Genomic DNA, 20,305 nt, shown 5'->3' with positions numbered 1-20,305 from the left:
AGCAGCGGTTCCCAAAGTGTGTGCCGCGGCTCCCAGGGCTGCCGCGGCGCTGTGACAGGGGTGCTATGGCCAGGGGTAAAAAAAAACAAAAAAAAACAATTTACCAGTTCGGCGGCGCATGGGACCCAGCATCCTCCTCCCTTCTCACTGAATGTTGGATGACACGTCATCAAACCCGACATATTCAGTGAGAAGCGGCAGGAGAGAGGAGGATGCAGGGTCACGGGCGCCGTCGCATTTTTAAGAAGATAGAAGAGAAGACAGGAGAAATAGAAGAAAGAAGGCCAAGTATGGTAAGTAAAGAAACGGAGGGGAAGGTGAAAGGAAACAGCAATGGAGGGGCAAAAGAATGAAGATGGGGTCAGAGTGAGGATGAAGAGGGGCAGACAGTGTGTGGATGAAGAGGGGCAGACAGTGTGTGGATGAAGAGGGGCAGACAGTGTGTGGATGAAGAGGGGCAGACAGTGTGTGGATTAAGAGGGGCAGACAGTGTGTGGATTAAGAGGGGCAGACAGTGTGTGGATTAAGAGGGGCAGACAGTGTGTGGATGAAGAGGGGCAGACAGTGTGTGGATGAAGAGGGGCAGACAGTGTGTGGATGAAGAGGGGCAGACAGTGTGTGGATGAAGAGGGGCAGACAGTGTGTGGATGAAGAGGGGCAGAGAGTGTGTGGATATAGATGGGCAGGCAGTGAGGATGAAGAGGGGCAGGCAGTGAGGATGAAGAGAGGCAGACAGTGTGTGTGAATGAAGAGGGGCAAAGAGTGTGTGGATGAAGGGGCACAGAGTGTGTGGATAAAGGGGCACAGTGTAAAGGTAAAGGGGCACAGGGTGATGATTTTTGTACATGTTGTTGTTTTTGTGTTTTGGTTTTGTTTTTCGTTTTGGATCTGGATTACCTTCATGTTTGCCCCTGTGCCTGGAGGCATCCACGGCCTCGTACCTCATCAATACTGGCCTCCATCTTTGTTGGCCTTAGTGCCCCAGTCTCTGCCTCCTGCCTCCGTAGGCTACCCCACGTGCCCCTGCCCTCCCCCACCTACAGCCCTTACTGAGGCCTACTGACCTCACCCAATGTCCTGACCCGCCTCCGGGTCCATCTGAACCCGTTCTGGACCGTTCCCACCGCCTGCACTAGCCTCCGGGTCCATCTGAACCCGTTCTGGACCGTTTACACCGCCTGCACTACCCTCCGGGTCCACATGAACTCTGGTCCGTTTGCCTCGACCCTCCGAAATCTGATCCCCCTAATCGCTGGACCCCTGGACCTCTCCTGCTCCCTGGACCTTTCCTGGTTCTGGTCCCCACGAACTACTCCTGCGATTACCTGGAACTCCTTGTCCCGTGTCCTTCGTCTCTCCTGGTACGGAGGACTCCTCATTTTTTCTTGGGTTTTATTTCTTGTGTTTTATTTTATTTATTTTCATTTATTTTTATTTTATTTGTGTTTATTTCTTGTGTTTTAATATTTTATTTTATTTTTTCTTGTGTTTTATTTCACCCCACCACCAATCCATTTATTTAACTTAATTTTATCTATTTATTTAATTACTCCACCTTATTTTACTGCTTACTGTACATTGTTCTGCTTTGCCACTCCTCTTCTCCATCTACATTGTTTCATTGTCTACACTGGTTAAACTGCTATACCACTACCCTTCTGTTTCACTCCGTCTGGTTCTGTGCAACTCACCTCCCGTCTCTCCACGCTCCGTTAGTGTCACCTGACCTTACTCGAGTATTCTCCTCCTGCCTCCATTGCCTCTTCACTCTCACTCCTGCCACACATCTCTCACTATGCCGCCCCGCTCCTTTCCCATTCCCATCCTCTCCCAGAGTCACCCTTACCGGTCCTCCTCTCATGGTCCCTTCTCTTTCCCGGGCTCCAATAACCTCTCCCCCACTGCCCCCCACTGGTCCAACTCTCACCCCCACCCTCGCTCCATCAACCTCGACAACCTTATCCGCATCTCCCCTCATCCTTCCCTCCCCTTCTCATGTGCCCTCTGGAACTCTAGGTCCATTCGTAACAAACTGACCTCCATCCACGACCTCTTCATCTCTAACTCTCTCAACCTTCTTGCCATCACTGAAACCTGGCTCACTCCCTCTGACACCACCTCACCTGCTGCCCTCTCCTATGGGGGCCTCTCCTTCACCCACTCCACCAGACCGGATGAGCGTCCAGGAGGTGGAGTGGGCCTCCTCCTATCCCCCTGCTGCACTTACCGGGTCATTCCCACCGTACCTTCCCTCTCTTTCTCCTCCTTTGAAGTTCACTCCATCCGTCTCTTCTCTCCTATCCACCTCCGCGTCTCTGTCATCTATCGTCCCCCTGGCCCTACCTCCCTTTTCCTGGATAACTTCGCTGCCTGGCTCCCCCACTACCTTTCCTCTGACCTTCCTTCCATCATACTCGGCCACTTCAACATCCCTATTGATAACTGCTCTGACCCTGCCACCATCAAACTTCTCACCCTCTCCACCTCCCTTGGCCTCACCCAATGGACCTCCTCCCCCACCCACTGTCTTGGCCACTCCCTTGACCTAGTCTTCTCTCACCTCTGCGATCTCTCTGATTTCTCAAACTCTCCCTTCCCACTCTCGGACCACCATCTCCTCTCCTTTACTCTGTCCTCCTCCCCTGCTCCCCCTCCGCCGAAAGTCACCCTCACCAGACGCAACCTTGAAACGATTGACCTTACCTCTTTCTCCTCCTCTCTTGATTCTCTCCTCTCTCCCCTCCCTTCCCTGGCCTGTCCAGACCAAGCGTCCTCTCTCTACAACCATTCACTCACTACTGCCCTGGATGCTGTCGCCCCCGCCGCTCCTATCCGCCGCCGCCGCCTTATTCCTCAACCGTGGCACTCCAAACTCACTCGCTTCCTCCAAAAGTGCTCCCGCACTGCCGAACGCCTCTGGAGGAAATCTCGCTCCCTCGCTGACTTCCTTCACTTCAAATTCATCCTCTCCTCTTTCTGCTCTGCCCTCTCCCTTGCTAAACACACCTTCTTTAAATCCCTCATCTCTTCTCAGTCCTCTAATCCCCGCCGCCTCTTCGCAACCTTCAACTCCCTCCTTTCTCCCCCCTCTCCTCCAGTCCCACTTTCCCTCACCGCTGCTGACTTCGCCATTTTTTTTCACTTCCAAAATTGAGGCCATCAGACTTAACATCTCTTCTTCCTCCCCCTCTCCCCCTGCCCCTATTGCTCCACCCCCATCCAACACGCAACTCTGGTGCTCCTTCCACCCCACATCTGGCGATGAAGTTCGCTCCCTTATTCTTTCCTCTCCACCCTCCACCTGTCCGCTTGATCCCATCCCCTCTAACCTCCTTCGTTCTCTCTCTCTTACTGCCTGCTCCTACCTTGCACACCTACTCAACTTATCACTCGCCTCAGGTGTTGTACCCTCCTCATTCAAACACGCTCTCATCTCTCCCATCCTCAAAAAACCCAATCTTGACCCCACCTCCCTCGCCAACTATCGCCCCATCTCACTTCTCCCCTATGCCTCCAAATTACTTGAGCGGATAGTCTGCTGTCGTCTCACCAATTACCTCTCAGACAATTCCCTCCTCGACCCTCTCCAATCTGGCTACCGCCCCCTCCACTCTACTGAAACCGCCCTGGCCAAAGTCACCAACGACCTCCTCTCAGCCAAATCCAGGGGTCACTTCTCCATACTCATCCTCCTCGACCTCTCTGCGGCCTTTGACACTGTGGATCACCCCCTCCTTCTGCAAACTCTTCTCTCTCTTGGCCTCTCTGGTTCTGTCCACGCCTGGTTCTGCTCTTATCTCGCCAACCGCACCTTCTCTGTCTCCACATCTGGCTCTGCCTCCACCCCTTCCCCTCTCCCGGTTGGTGTCCCCCAGGGCTCTGTTCTCGGCCCCCTACTATTCTCGCTCTACACTTCCTCACTCGGGACTCTCATCTCCTCCTATGGTCTTCAGTATCACCTCTATGCTGACGACATTCAGCTCTACGTATCTTCTCCTGATCTCTCTCCCACTCTCCTCTCTCGTGTATCTGACTGCCTCTCTGCCATCTCCTCCTGGATGTCCTCGCGCTTTCTCAAAATTAATATCTCTAAAACTGAACTAATTGTCTTCCCTCCCCCCAGGCTCCCCTCTCACCACAACCTCTCCATCGTGGTTAATAATTCAACCATCTCCTCTGTCACCCAGCTCCGCTGCCTGGGTGTCACCCTTGACTCCTCTCTCTCTTTTGTCCCCCACATCCAATCTCTAGCCCAAACCTGCCGCTTCCAGCTGCGTAACATTGCCCGCATCCGGCCCTTCCTCTCACAAGATGCCACCAAAACCATCATACATGCTCTCATCATCTCCCGCCTCGACTACTGCAACCTTCTCCTTACTGGCCTCCCCCTCTCCCACCTCGCCCCCCTTCGCTCTGTTCTTAATGCGGCCGCCCGACTCATCTTTCTCTCACGCCGCTCCTCCTCCGCCTCCCCTCTCTACCGTGCCTTACACTGGCTCCCCTTCCCCTACAGGATCCTTTTCAAGCTCCTCACCACCACTTACAAAGCCCTCTCCCAGTCTACTGCCCCCTACATCTCCAACCTCCTCACCATTCACACCCCTGCCCGCTCCCTGCGCTCGGCCAACGACCGTCGCCTCTCCTCTACTCTGATCACATCTTCCCACTCCAGAATCCAAGACTTCTCCCGAGCTGCTCCCCTCCACTGGAACGACCTCCCTCGCTCCATCCGTCTCTCACCCAGTCTGTGCTCCTTCAAACGGGCACTCAAAACTCACCTGTTCCTCAAAGCCTACCAACAATCCACTTAACCCTTACCTCGTTGCACCTTCGCAAACATCCTTCTCTTGTTCTCCCCTCTCTCCACCAGCCCCACCCTTCTCTCCCTTACTTTAATGGCTCCCTCCTGTACCTGTTTGTCCACCCTCCCTTAGGATGTGAGCTCGTATGAGCAGGGCCCCTCTCCCCTCCTGTCTCCATACCTGTTCTTCTACTCCATCTTCACTCATATGTCTGCCCGGAGTTCTGAAGTATTGGTACTTTGTGTTTATTGCTGTGTACTATGTCACCCTGTATGGTCTCCTGTTTGTATTATGTACGGCGCTGCGGAAACCTTGTGGCGCCTAACAAATAAATGATAATAATAATAATAATAATAATGTTTTGGTTTTGCAAAACCGCCCTTGCATGTTTTGTTTGGTTTGTTTTGCTATTTTTTAAAAAAAAATACAATTTTTTTGGTCTAAAATAACCTAATTTAGTGCTCCACCAGTTTCTTAGATAAGTGAGGTAATTCTAAAGCTAATAAATTATGAAAAAAACAGTTTAATCCCTGGTAGGCCGTCCTTAATTCGAACACTTGTCTGCAAATTATACAGACAAACCTGGTTGTCTACCTCCTCCATCTTTGATTATTGGCAATGTAGCCATCGTCTTTGGGTGTATATTACACCCTCCACTTGTAGTTGAATATAAAAAAAGCAGCCTGCACAGACTGTGGAGCTAGAAAGTAAAATTAAATGGACCACGGTACTTTGGTGGCAATCTATGCCCCCGCCCTCCACTTGTAGTTGAATATAAAAAAAAGCAGCCTGCATAGACTGTAGAACAAGAAATTCAAATATACAAAGAAATGGACAAAGGCAGTTTGGTATCTGTCTGCATCAGACCCCCCCCCCCCCCCATCCACGTGTAGTAAAATAAAAAAAAAAGCAGCCTGCATAGACTGTAGAACTAGAAATTTGAATATACAAAGAAATGGACAAAGCCAGTTTGGTATCTGTCTGCATCAGATCCCCTCTCTACTAGGAGTAAAATAGAAAACTATTCAGCCGTTATATAATCTAGAATATAAATAGAAATTGAGAAAGGCAATTTGGTATCTGTCTGCATCATAATCAGCAACATCCTCATTAGCGCCCTCGTCACCTCCATAAATCTCCCCCTCATCCTCTTTTATTTCCAAAGTGGCATCCTCAATTTGTGTATCACCGGCTACACTCGGGCTGTTCAGGTACACATCAGCAGAACTGCTGAAAGGGCCCTTCTTTATGGGTACACTAACAGAATGCTCACGATTAGACATCCCACTGTTGGATGGACTCTCCACAGGGATTGGTGTCCTTTGTGAATCAGAGCAAACATTATCCTCTAATGCCTTACTGTTATCTTGCAGCTTGGCTTTGACGCGTAACAGTAGTTGTGCACCAATTGTAGGCTCGGTAACTTTTTGGGATCTGCCACTAATAGCCAAAGGTGAAGGCCTAATTCTCTCTTTGCCACTGCGTGTGTAGAATGGCATGTTTGCAATTTTTTTTTATCGGCACTTAACTTTTGCTCAGTAACACTTCTTTTTCGCTTCAACACAGTAAATTTTTGTGGGGTTTTTGTTTTTTGCACTAATTTGGAAACACTCTGTTGTTTGACATCGCCTTGGCCAGATGACGTACTGGGAACACTAACATCAGGACTGGTGACAGAATCTAGTTGCTCATTCTGATCATATGTGGATTGCTTTGAATCCATTCTGAGCGCAAAGCACTTGTAGTGGTAAAAATTATTTGGTAAGATGCTGCTGACAGATATGACTTTTGACAGCCAGAAATATTTATGCACAATTATGGGGGACACCCCAAAAGCAGTGAGGAGTGCTAAAAATTAGTTGGTAGATACTGCTGACCGATATGACTTTTGACAGACAGAAATATTTATGCACAATTATGGGGGACACCCCAAAAGCAGTGAGGAGTGCTAAAAATTAATTGGTAGATACTGCTGACAGATATGACTTTTGACAGCCAGAAATATTTATCATACTTGCCAACTCTCCCGGAAAGTCCGAGCTGGCATTTCTCACTCATCGCGATCTCACCGAGAATCGCGTCATTTGACGCGATTCTCTGTGAATCACGCCATTTTGGAGGGCGGGTGGGGCAGGACGAGGCCAATCGCGTCATTTTGGCCCCGTTCCTGCAAGGTAAATTAAGTTTTCGGAGGGCGGGGCCAAAATGACGCGATTGGCCTCGTCCTGCCCCGTCCCGCCCTTCAGTCACGCCCCCTCTCCCGGAAACTAGTTTCCGGGAGTTGGTAAGATTGATTTTTATGTACAATTATGGGGGACACCCCAAAAGCACTGAGGAGTGCCAAATATTAAAAAAAATAATAAACCTCTATCCTCCTCTCTTCTCTAGCGATTTTTGTTAGAGCAATTGCAAGAAGAATATTTGTTTCTCTGTCCCTGCTCTAATCAGCCTGTGACTACACCCTGCTCTCTCCCTTTGTCAAATGGCGATGGATTGCTGTGGAGGCGTGTATTTATAATCTTGAAGTATCGCGAGAACCGAGCCCCGAGATCCGACGATGTCACGATGACGTTCGGCCTCGATTTGGATTCGGAGCGGGTGGGAGAGTACCGAGCTACTGAGCTCGGTACTCGGATAGGCAAAGTTCGGGTGGGTTCGGTTCTCAGGGAACCGGACCCGCCCATCTCTAATAAAAATATTCTTTTCCCTTGGATGTATGTATATTATTTTTGCAAAAAACTTACTAAGTATTTCTGTCCTGACCTAAATACTTATTATGTTATTTTGACTCAAATACTTAAAAAACAGGACTGCTCGGTAATTATTTTGGAGGGGTGCCTTGAAAAATTATGGAGACTCTAAGGGTGCCGCGAACTGAAAAAGTTTGGGAACTACTGGACTAGAGTGAGAAGCACAACAATACAGCATGTGTGCAACAGATGTAAGAGCTAGATAATCGTACTCTTCCTTATTACCTAAAAATATACATCAGCTAAGATCTGTATGGGCACCTTAGTGGTTAGCATTTCTGGCTCACAACTACTGGCATCATGAGTTTGAATATCAATCATGGCCGTAGCATCTGTGTGCAGCTTGTGGTACTTATTCATTAATGAAAGGAAAATAACAGGAACTTTGCCCATGTTTTGTTTTTGAAAGGGCTAGTATTAGTATTATTTAGCTAATAAGGAAAGTAATTGTTTGTTTTCATGTAACACACAAACACTTGATAGCTTCATTTTTACTCTGTCGTTCAAACGTGATCTACTACACGCTCTACCACAATGATAAATCTGTCCTTATATTTTAGATGTATCTCCCCCTCATATGCAACTTTGTTAGGGCAAGGTGCATTTTTGCTTTATTACAATGTTTTACTTTCAAAAAGTATTCTGGCCCACAGGTCACATTTACATTATTATGTGCATGCTGACATATATTACTATGAATGTCCTAAGACTCAGAGGGGGTGGCTTGATTTTGATGGGACTTTCTTGGAGTAAAATGTTTCATTGTCTTAAAAACTTGCTTTTTCTCTATCTCCGGCTTGTATTTGTTATGTTATGTACTTAGCTTTACCAAAAATCAATGCAGACCACAGTGGAGCAGCATGGTGGTTTAGTCACTCGCACTGCTGCCTTACAGCACTAGAGACATGAATTCAATTCCCAACCATGCCCTTATCTGCGTGGACTGACTTTGTATGTTCCCTTCCATGTTTTTGTGGGTTTACTCTGACATTCTAAGTTGATGTATGCTATGTTCTTTCTCTAATTTAAATCTGATCTCATATTTAGCATTTTCCTCCACCTTCAATGTAAGATGGTTTTGGGAAGGTGTTAATTTGATTTGCCATTTGGCATATACCTTCCTTATTGATTCAGGTCCCCAGGGCACCTTATGTATATGATATTACTACAAATGGCTTAACTTTTCGAGGGAGGGGGGTGTTGTTGGTTGAGGGCACAGGTTGTTTTTTGTGAAATGCAATTAGCAACTTGTAACATTTTTTTCATCATCTCTTGCTTGTATGTTATGCCCCCATTTTCTAAAGAAAAACACTGCAGTCAACACTGGGTCTGCACAGTGGCTTAGTGTGTAGCACCTCTGCCTTCCAGTGGTGGTGTCATGAGTTGGTTTCCTGCCCATTGCCTTATCTGTGTGGAATTAGTATTCTCCCCATGTTAGTCTGGCTTTCCATACAAAATCCAAAGACATACTAGTGCTTCATTTCTTCACTGCTAACAAATTGACCCAAGTCTGTTTGTGTTACGGATTTTACATTGTAAGCTCTTTTGGGACAGATTGCCTTTTCTGTACAGTGAGGCAGAATTAGTGGTGCTATATAAATGTGGAAATGATGATATAATAGTAACAATACAATCTACCTTAAATGGTATTATTGAAATCACCATTCTTTATTGTCCTAATAGTCACATGTTGTGCAATTGTAATAAATGAATAAATAATGTCACCACGTTGCCTTAGTGGGTAGTACTTCTGCCTCACAGCACTGGGGTCAGGAGTTTGAATCCAAAACATGGCTTATTGGTCTGGAGTTTGGGCCTTAATCATTAAGGAAAGTAAATGTTCCACCATAAAATTAAGATACATGGGCCTAAGTATGTGGCATTGGAGGGGGAGTTACATTTCTAATCTGCAGACAGATTTATATTTGGGGTAGGACACCTCATTGACAAAGTTTGAAACTATTCATAAAATAAAGCAAGTGTTTGTATTACAGTTTTTTATCCGATTAATAGAGAACTCACATCTTACTATCTCCTACCTGAGCTACGCCAAAAGCTGGGGCTGGCGTCAGTGTAGGTCACTCCAGTGCCACTGAAGCTGTACTATTGTGCACTGGCGGTTAAAACGCCACCAGATGTAGCGGTGCACCCTCTGGCACGCCCACAATTTGATCTCATTGGAGATGTACTGACCAGAGTGAACGTGGAGAACCTCATCTTGTATTTCTACAATCTACTCTCCAATACTCTGCTCTCTGAGCACGTGTGGGCGAGCTCACGTCACACGCGGATCTTTTCTACATCTGTGTGTAAAATGGCTGCCTGTCATTCAACCATCCTATCCTAACAAGAAGGGAGGTGTAGACGGAGCAATGAGATGAGTACTCTGTGCTTAGCAATTAGGATAAGACATGTACACCTGGACTTGGTATTTAAAGGCAACTGTTTGGTGGCAGGGACTATATGGCACTTTGTGACTTCAAAAACATTCTTACAGTGAGTATTATTTGATATGTCTCAATAGATATTACATAGATGGTTAGTAATAGGAACATAACTTGTTAGACATAAAGCAATGTAAGTGTATTTGTAACTTTGCAATAGTCTTGTTTTGCTCTATATGCAGGTGAAAAGTGTCACATTCATAGCAACACCCTGCTAATGGGTTTCCACCACAAAACCCAGGAGTAAGCAGACTATAGCATTGTTGGCCTGAATCATTGAAATGTATATAGTGACTAACTTTTGTTGCAAAAAAAAACATGTATGTACAATATTGTCTTCACTATCAATCATCCTTATGCCTCTCTTTTGCCCTCTCCTTAGATTTTGTATCTAATTATATCTTTGGGTTTTGTGTGCTCAGGGACCTGAGTTGGATATTGGTGAGTACACTGTGCTTTAAACAATGCAGATTAGTTAGTTATAGAAATGGAAACTGTCCGATTGTCTTTCATTATTCTGGTCCTCAGAAGGGGGATGAAGGGTGTTGCAGATGCATAAAAAGTGTATACGTCTATTCGCAATTACAGACACCTGTATCTATAATGTTAGTAAACTTTCTTGCATCGAGTTTTTTACTGATTCTGTATAGGTTAGTCACTCCTTTCCTATTTTGCGCTGTTGCATTTGGCTATATATATATATATACACAATTTGTTTATTTAAACAATCTTGGGCTGATTACAATGTAATTTAGTTTGAAATTAGTTTTTGAAGTGCTTATAAAAAGGTGAATCTCTGACTTTAACTAAGCCCCTTTTTAACATGTCATAAACGTTAGAGGTGTATAAATCTAATGCACAAGCATTGACATACTAATATGCATGTACTTGCAAACTATGTAGGAGCCTGAGGGGTGCTTTGTTTAGATTAAGCATGCAATAACTTAGAAATTGCTTGGGATCTGTTGCTTGTTCTTCTACGTTGTCCAAAGGACCGCTGGTGGGTGTGTTTTTTTACTTTGAGCTGCTTATTTCTATAGCGTAAGTGTAAAGGACTACAGGGGGGGGGGTGTTTTTTGACTTTGAGATGCTTATTTCTGTAGCGTAAGTATCTGCATCTCTTAGAGTACGCTACACAAATTACAATGTGTTAAGATACGGATCCGTACCTTGATGAATCAGGCCCTTGATGTGTTTTATCCATTTTTCCCTACTGGAATAACTGGCATTCTCTTAAACAAGTATGTCTTCAATATGTAGAGGAGTACTGCAGTGCATACACACTGAATAATATTCAGGTGCCATTATTTTCATGAGATATCCTCTACTTTCACTTCCATAAAGTAGGACAAATAATTGGAGGCTGAGAGAAAACAGAGGAAAGGAATGGCATCAGTAGAAGCATTAACTGATCCATGGAAAGGAAATAGACATCTTCTATCTTGGTCAAATAATATGTAAAAGGGGTAAATTGCGCCAAAAATCAGCTGCTGCTAAACTTCCTATTGGAATCACACAATATTCCAAATAAAATTGATCAAAAAATATATATATAGGAATAATTCAGCGCTGCCGACTGTAATCACATAGATATATCCCAAAATGAAACAATTAAAACCAATACATTTATACAGATGGAAATTTACAAATCCTATCTTCTTATAAACATACACAAGTGAATAAAAATATTCAAAATACTTATTTTTAAGGAGTAGATCCGTGGGTCACAGTATTCTGATCTTTTTCTCCGTTTTATATACGATGATGATATAATATGAAAAAAATATAAAAATACAACATAGTATAATATTGTAACAACAAGTGATCTATAGTGTGATGAATGTTGCTCTTTTTAAAACATAATCAGCTTCCATTCAGGATTTTCTTCTTATGTGAATCCACTCACCAGATGTGAAATACATAAATGCCTTGAGTGTTTAAGTGTGTTCAATATAATGTGGTGTATATAACATCTTCACCCAACTCCTTAAGTGATAACACTTACAAGATGGAAAGAGATAGTAGGCCTGGTTTCAGATTTCTTTAAGGTCCTTCGTGGGGATACTCAAGGGTTCTTCCCAGATAGATATTCTCAATATCAAATGCAAAAGAAAAATCAAGCGGATCTAGTGTGATACCGTTTGACTCCAAATATTTATTGCACATACATAGCTTAAAAACAAAAATATAAAAAATATATAAAAACTGGAACATAGGATTATGAGGATCCCTACCAGAAAAAGATGGATAAGAAGCTTGTAGTTATAAGTCCCCGGGGTATACAGTCTCCACTTTCCTGGCTATCCAGATGGTATAGGTGGGGTCCTCATAAGTTCCAGATCTAGTAGCCCTAATATTCCAACACGTTTCAACCTCTTAGTTTAGGTATTTTTCAAGGATAGGACTAATGTGAAATGGACTCCCTTTTATACAGGAAGTTGCCTTAATCCAGGTTCAAAGGTTATGTCCATACATCATAGAAATAACATTTCTATCACATAAAAGCAAGAATCCACTGGACTTAACATTACAAATATCCCAAAATCTCTAAACAGCCAAAGGTTCCTCATACTATACATACATAATGAATATACATTTAAACAGCTTGAAAAAAATATTTTTAATATATACCTTCCAATGATGTCCACTACCGTAGTTCTCCTTCCTGATTAAGTCTCCACCCAGTCTAACGATGATAAAATAGATTATTCCTTTGACAAATTCAGAATATGTTATAAACATCGAGGGGGACGCCATTTGCGTTCCACCCTCACTTCCGGATTGCGGGTCATCGCAGGGTCAAGTGGAACGCATATGCTCCATTTCCGGTTCTTATTTTTCAATAGTGCTACCTCACTTCCGGCAAATGCGTTCCACTCCTCCACTTCCGGTTGTAGCGAAACCTAATTTCCGATGGGTATTTTTATTATAGGCAGGTGGAGAGCAAGATGCGTTTCAACTTTGGATTTCAGATCTCTACTTTGTTTTATATATTCCATTATTTCGGAGAAGAGGAAGGAATACATTGACTGAATCCTTTTGCTAAAGCAGATGGTTTTAAGCAACAAATATGGAGGATATGAACAACATTGTATACACTTAGCTAATATATTCAAAACAGGGATAACTGTCTTCACATTCTTTAGGAAAATAAGGAGGTTCCCACTAATAATTTAGGGATGTGCACCGGCCACTTTTGGTGTCTCGTGTTTTGGGTTCGGATTTGCTTGATGTTTTGGGTTCGGATTTGTTTCGCAAAACACCTGTCGAAAGGTTTTGGTTCGGATTTAAGGTTTTGGATTCAGATTTATTTTGAAAAAAGCATAAAAAGTTCCAAAATCAAGTTTTTGGGCTTATTTTCACTCTACGCTATTATTAACCTCAATAACATTCAATAACAATTATTTCCACTAATTTCCAGTCTATTCTGAACACCCTCACACCTCACAATATTGTTTTTAGTCCAAAACGTTTCCCCGAGGTAGCTTTCTGGACTGCGCAGTGGAGTGGTCCCCACAATAAAATAAAAAAAACCTCAACTGGTCTGAATTCCACCAAACAAGTATCTGGACTGCGTAGTGGAGTGGCCCCGGCACCCAATTTGATACCGGGGCCACAATATAATAAAAAAAATCTCAATTGTTCTGAATTCCACCAAACAAGTATCTGGACTGCGTAGTGGAGTGGTCCCCACAATATAATAAAAAATCCCTCAACTGGTCTGAATTCCACCAAAAAAGTATCTGGACTGCGTAGTGGAGTGGTCCCCACAATATAATAAAAAACCCTCAACTGGTCTGAATTCCACCAAAAAAGTATCTGGACTGCGTAGTGGAGTGGTCCCCACAATATAATAAAAAATCCCTCAACTTGTCTGAATTCCACCAAAAAAGTATCTGGACTGCGTAGTGGAGTGGTCCCCACAATATAATAAAAAATCCCTCAACTTGTCTGAATTCCACCAAAAAAGTATCTGGACTGCGTAGTGGAGTGGTCCCCACAATATAATAAAAAAAAACCAATTGTTCTGAATTCCACCAAACAAGTATCTGGACTGCGTAGTGGAGTGGCCCCGGTACCCAATTTGATACCGGGGCCACAATATAATAAAAAAAATCTCAATTGTTCTGAATTCCACCAAAAAAGTATCTGGACTGCGTAGTGGAGTGGTCCCCACAAAATAAAAAAAACAATCAACTGGTCTGAATTCCACCAAAAAAGTATCTGGACTGCGTAGTGGAGTGGTCCCCACAATATAATAAAAAATCCCTCAACTTGTCTGAATTCCACCAAAAAAGTATCTGGACTGCGTAGTGGAGTGGTCCCCACAATATAATAAAAAATCCCTCAACTTGTCTGAATTCCACCAAACAAGTATCTGGACTGCATAGTGGAGTGGCCCCGATACCCAATTTGATACCGGGGCCACAATATAATAATAAAAACCTCAATTGTTCTGAATTCCACCAAACAAGTATCTGGACTGCATAGTGGAGTGGCCCCGATACCCAATTTGGTACCGGGGCCACAATATAATAATAAAACCCTCAACTGGTCTGAATTCCAGTGCACAGATGGCGGACACCGGATGGACGTCTAAAACCAACATAGCAGTTAAGGGCGCAGTTCCTCTTTTTTGGGACTGCACAAACAATTAACGTAGTAATAGAAATGACAGTTTGTTTTTTTTTTTTAAATATAGAAAGAAAGAAGGTAGTAATAGAAATGGCAGTTATTCGAATCCCCAGGAGAGTCTAAGTGGGGTGAGCCACAGAGAGATTATTTCCCTCAGTTTCTCTAACAGGTTGTCAGTGTTGTGCCTCTTCTTAAAACCTGTGATACATAACTACACACACTCGGCAAAGCTTTTACAAATTATCTGCGGCACAGGAGAGTACCACTGGACTGTACTTTAATAGCAGTACCTATTATTTTTGGGTACAGCAACAGTGAATGATCGTAGTTAGACTTTTAAATTGCAGTACAAGCTAGATTTTTTAAAATTTTGTAATATTTTTTTCCAATTATTTATGGAAAATCTTTTATTATTTTATTTTTTTTTTTTTAATTAATTTTTTATAAATTTTTTTATAAATTTAAATTTGTTTTTTTAGAACTTTTGGAAATAACAATGCCCTTAGCAGAACAGACCACAGGACACAGGAAATACAGAAAGAAAGAAGGTAGCAATAGAAATGGCAGTTCCTCTTTTTTGGAACTGCACAAACAGTGATGAAAATGAAGGTGGAGCTGGTGGCATGTCACGGTCCTCTTCAGAGGACAATCTCCTGACCAGCAGGTCTTTGCACCGCTGTCGACTTGTGTCCGCCGGTGGGTTTTATTATTATATTGTGGCCCCGGTACCAAATTGGGTATCGGGGCCACTCCACTATGCAGTCCAGATACTTGTTTGGTGGAATTCAGAACAATTGGTTTTTTTTATATTATGGGGACCACTCCACTACGCAGTCCAGATACTTTTTTGGTGGAATTCAGAACAATTGAGTTTTTTTTTATTATATTGTGGCCCCGGTATCAAATTGGGTACCGGGGCCACTCCACTACGCAGTCCAGATACTTGTTTGGTAGAATTGAGAACAATTGTTTTTTTTCGACAGGTGTTTTGCGAAACAAATCCGAACCCAAAACATCAAGCAAATCCGAACCCAAAACACGAGACACCAAAAGTGGCCGGTGCACATCCCTATCTAAAAGATGGCTTTTCGGGGAGTATTTCATGTAAAACTGGATCTTTATGTAAGAGGTTCCAATGCTTATATACAATTTTTTAAAAAGTTTTATATTGTTGTCCATATTGTGTAGTGATTGCTAGTTCCATCTTACCACCACTCTGATATTCCTTTCTACCAATATCTTTTTTTTATTTATAACTAGATTTTGTCTCTCAATATCCATCACCTTATTTCTTGCTTTCTTTAGTTCTTCCACTGTATATCCTTTTCTCTGAAATCTTCTTCCATTTTATCTAACTGTTTTTCTAAAATTCTTTTATCTGAACAATTTCTCTTAACTCTTAAAAATTGACTATAAGGAACTCCCTTAAACCAATTATTATGATGTTCACTATTTCTTAAAGATAAGAGTTAACATCTGTTAATTTACTGTAACCTTTAGTTTTTATAGCTTCAGCTGGCATACATTAACATAGGAAAAAAGAGGGAAATTTTTTTTTCATACATTGTTAAATAGCGTTGCTGAGCAGTCCTCATACACTGTTATGTGGACTGCTCAGTAAAACGAAGAGAGATGCAAAGCAGCAGATACCGCAATGCAATGATCATAAACCACAATTTTGCGGATTTATGTTTCATAAATAGGCCCTTTAAACTTTTGAGAGATGTTTGTTGTTTGAATGCTTGTACACCCTTGACCTAGCTTTAATTATTTTGGTCAGTGTTAGGTAATACACATGAAATCCACTACAGCTCATCAGGGCCGGACTGGGACTAAAAATCAGCATTTAAAGCAGACAGGCCCACCTCTGTTGATGAGCAGGAAAAAAACTGTTTTACCGCGGTGCAGCGGCGCCAAGGGCTTGGCCACATTATGTTGGGGTCGTGGTCAACATGTGGCATTGATACATATATTATAATAAAACATTACAATTTTCAGGTCCTCCCCATCCACATCACGCCACCTCCCACCCCAGAAACACATTACAACACCCCAATACACTGTACTTATCTATGCTTCTGCTGCTGCTGACATCCATCAGGGTGGGAACTTCCTGTTGAGTGAGCAGGGAAGCTCTTAGTCTCACAAGATTAAGAAATCTCATGCGACTAAGAGCTCCTCGGCTTGCTGTCCTGTCCGGGGACTGGGAGCAACTATCAGATTCCTCCTGCTAACCAGAGCTGGATTAAGGCTCGGGGGGCCCTAGGCACTTAAGACAGGGGGGCTCCTATGATGTAATATGGTTATTAGACACATTTTCAACAAATACACAGGCAATACTGTGAGCACTACTGTTAGGTGCACAAAGTTCTGCCTTCACAAGCAGTATAATGTGAAGTAGGACATACCTCCCAACTGTCCTTGCAGTCAGACCAAATCCTGACCAAGCGGGACAGTCACCCACCAAATTCAGAACAGTTGGTAGACTGTCCTGCTTTCTCCTACCTGTCTTGTCATTGTCACTGCTTGTGGCTGCTGGAGTCTTTAGATCAGTTGCTGCTTGTCTGGATCCTGAAATGTTGGGGTCCCTATTTGGAATAAAAAATTGGAATATGAAATTTAGAAAACTCCAACCAGCACCGCTGTTAAATCAATATAGCACCCAAGTTTTAAAATTAGGCCTCACTCCAGCCCCAACATTAAAATAATAGTATTCCCATTTAATAAATAAACCTATTTCCCTCCCTACATACAGCCCCAGCATTAAATTAATAGTATTTACATTTCATTAATATACCTATTTCCTGCAACCATCACTGCCATTAAATTCATAGTCACATTTAATAAAGAGACCTCACAGGGACAGTCAGCAGGGCTGCCATCAGAAATTGTGGTGCCCAGTACAAAAGAAACAAACAGGGTTCCCCCCTCGCCGCAAGCCCCCTTCCCCCGCCCCACCCCTGTACTCTGCTCCGGTGAATAACTTGTGTTTTTAGAGGCAAATGGAAAAGTGTTAAATATAAAAGAAAGTACTATGTGTTTGAAAGATAAACAGTAGGAGATGGAAGTAGGAAAAAAATGAGGAGTATGTCATACATACAGACACAATCACAGAGAGCCTATCCTCCTGTCACTACAAGGAGCACTGCTATACAATATAATGATGAGAGAAATGGCATATGCATAGTAGAGATCACAGAGAGCCTACTCCTACAGTCACTATGAGGAGCACTACGGAGTATAATGAGGAGGGGACTGTCAACTGTCATACACAAAGTCAGGCTCACAGAGAGTGTTCTCCTCAAGTTTGGAATGTACTTAGCATATTTTACATACAATATTCTAATTATGGTCCCAAGCTTTCCAGGTAATAAACCTCATATCCGTATTGTCTTAAGAATGATATTTTGGTAAATGTTCTGTGCATTTTACCTGACAATATATACACTTAATAATGAAATAATGAAAGTGTGCAAGCAAGTAAGAATCTAAATATTACCTTTATAGTGTGAAATTATTCAGTCTTTTAATATACTTATTTGCAGTCTGCTACAATTTCTTCTTAACATATCTAAATATTACATAGGGGGGGGGGGGGGGCTTTCAGTTTTTCACATGGCAAACCTGGAATTATGTAGTCCCCAAAAGTGAAAGTAAAATGCACACTTTAATCTTACCCAGAGATTATATTACAGCTGGTGGCTAAAATGGTTCTATCATGATAGCCCTGACAAAATAACTGTCACCACATTTTGTACTTAGTGATACTAACATGCTCATTTATGAAAAGAATAAAAAATACTTACACAGCCTCACTTAATAGTAGAGCCTCCTTCTTCCTACAACAGCAGCAGGAAGTTGATGAACTAACAAGCCATCGAGTCACGATCACATGAGTCATTCCCTTGCAGTTCGCCTCTGATCGCATTTGACAGCTGCTGCCTGTCACTGACAGTCTCACAGCAGCAGCGGGGAGGCTGGAAAGGAGACAGCAGCGGTGGACAGCTTAGGCAGAAACGTTAGCTGACATAGTAGCCAAGTCTGAGCTCTCGGTTTTAATGAAAATCGCTCGGGACGAGCATTACTTTGCTCCGCCCCACCATGGAAGAGAGTGGGGTTATCAGATGTCTAAGGCCCATCGGGGATACCCCGGTGGGCCAGTCCGACGCTGCGTAGATATATTGTGGGGGATTGCTTTGCAAAAAAGACACTCAAAAGGCCCATGACGGCAATATTATCACCACACAATATTACATTATCCCCACTGGAATCGTTAAAGATTCTGTTTGAATTTGGCAGCAACAGTATTATTTCGCATATAATTTCTATTTTATTTTTATGATCACCAGTTTTTCTACAATTATTGAATGTAGACTTTAATGGCGATCGTTCACAATGTGTCACATATCGGGGTCTTAACTGCACTTACCTCCTCCGCTGTCATATCACAGCTACCCGGGTCCCTCCTGGTCGCCTGCAGCATTCCTGTCCATCACATCTCCGTTTGTAAACAAACATATAGGGGTAAATGTATGAAGCTTGGAGTTTTCCGGACGGTTTGAAAAACCAATCAGATTCTAGCTATCATTTATTTAGTACATTCTACAAAATGATAGCTAGGCAACATCTCCACTTTTCAAACCCGCCGAAAAACTCTCAGCTTGATACATTTACCACATACTGTCTGTTCTGCTGCATGGGCATGGCCATCTTAGATGCAGTCAGGTGATCATTCCAGACCAACCAGATTCAGCAGCTGTGATCAGGGCTGCCAAGAAGAATTCAGGGCCCGGGTACAACAAATTCATGGGGCCCCCCTCATAGTGAAGTAAGCCCCAAAAAAAAGTTAAAAAAAAAAGCGCAAGACAGAAAAATTAAAAAAAAAAAAATTAATTAGCAGCGGGGGCCCGGCCCGGGCCCCCTGGCATGGCCGGGCCCGGGTAAACTGTACCCGCTCCCCCCCCCCTCTCGGCGGCCCTGGCTGTGATCATATGAACTGTGCAGCCAATAGTTGCTTTGTACACACTATTTAAACCTGCTGCTGAGATCTGTTCATTACCAGAACAACACACTTCTCTCCTGAGGATAGTGCTTGGCTCCAGATTCCAGTTGTTTCTGCACTGTTTCTGATTCCCTGTGTTACAAATAGATCATTCTACAGATCCTGAATTACCAACTATATATCACTTTGCAAGTATCCTGCATTCTAAAGTGCATATCTTCTTTCAAACTTCCTGCATTACCCGGAGTTCATCATCCTGCATGTACTTTGCACTTCCAAATTGCTCATCTTCCTGCAATATTCTGCATCCAGCCGGAGCACTTACCTCAGTGAGAACTTTGCACCATCCAGTATCTATTCTGTAGTACCAGTGACTTTTCCAGTATCACCTGTTCTGTTGCTATGGCTAGTTCTGAGTCTCTTTGGCTTATTTCCAGCTCCGTTTATCTGTCTGTGGGTTCCAGGTCTGTGATTGCCACGTAGTCATGAGTTTGCCATTCCATGTCACGGTTCTGAGTTCCTAGTCCCTGTCTCCAGTTCCAGTTCATTCTATTCTGAGTTTCCATGTGTTTCCTGAGTTCTTATTAGTGGGTTCCAGTCCCGTGTGACCAGAGCCGGATTTAGACCTCATGGGGCCCTAGGCAAGATACTGGTTTGGGGCCCCCTCCCTGA

General features: G+C 43.3%; 1 long non-coding RNA gene across 1 annotated transcript in view; it reads right to left on the bottom strand.

The window, feature by feature from the left end:
• LOC142160382 (uncharacterized) overlaps nucleotides 1-18,504 on the bottom strand; it is a 43,608-nt gene extending 25,104 nt beyond the window's left edge. The window contains exons 1-2 of the long non-coding RNA XR_012693192.1: nucleotides 18,438-18,504; nucleotides 17,137-17,219 (exon numbers count right to left, since the gene is read on the bottom strand). This is a non-coding gene — a long non-coding RNA (uncharacterized LOC142160382). The remainder of the gene's footprint in view (nucleotides 1-17,136; nucleotides 17,220-18,437) is intronic.
• Between the last annotated feature and the right edge of the window lie 1,801 nt (nucleotides 18,505-20,305).

Source organism: Mixophyes fleayi, chromosome 6, assembly GCF_038048845.1.
Source record: "Mixophyes fleayi isolate aMixFle1 chromosome 6, aMixFle1.hap1, whole genome shotgun sequence".
NCBI lineage: Eukaryota > Metazoa > Chordata > Amphibia > Anura > Limnodynastidae > Mixophyes > Mixophyes fleayi.
This window is presented reverse-complemented; position numbering and strand designations above follow the sequence as displayed.